We start from the raw sequence: 415 nt of genomic DNA on the forward strand, positions 1-415 counted from the left end.
TGTAAGATAAATGACTGTCATATTAAAGAGTCCCACCCTTAATCCTCGTGTATTATTTGGTTGGCATTTTGTCTTTCTGTGTATTTTCCCCTTATATTACATCAAATTGACTATTATAGTGCTATTACGGAACATTTTAATTGTAAAGCTTAGCACCGCTTTAATAGGAAAGCGTGTTATGGGCTAAAATAAAATGTTTATCATGATAAACTTCGAATATTGCCATGAAACTAAATAAAACACCATGATTATACACTTACATGTACTACAAATGTATCTCTTAGTTTTCGACGTTAATTGAATATTTATATCGAAAGTACGGACATACCAATAGCTCAAACGGTAAACGATCAAAAGACAGATTGAAATGGAAAGTTTACAATAGATAGGTGAAATCATATATTTTGTCGTAAAC

This window comes from Mytilus galloprovincialis, chromosome 5 (genome assembly GCF_965363235.1).
Source record: "Mytilus galloprovincialis chromosome 5, xbMytGall1.hap1.1, whole genome shotgun sequence".
Taxonomy (NCBI): Eukaryota; Metazoa; Mollusca; class Bivalvia; order Mytilida; family Mytilidae; genus Mytilus; species Mytilus galloprovincialis.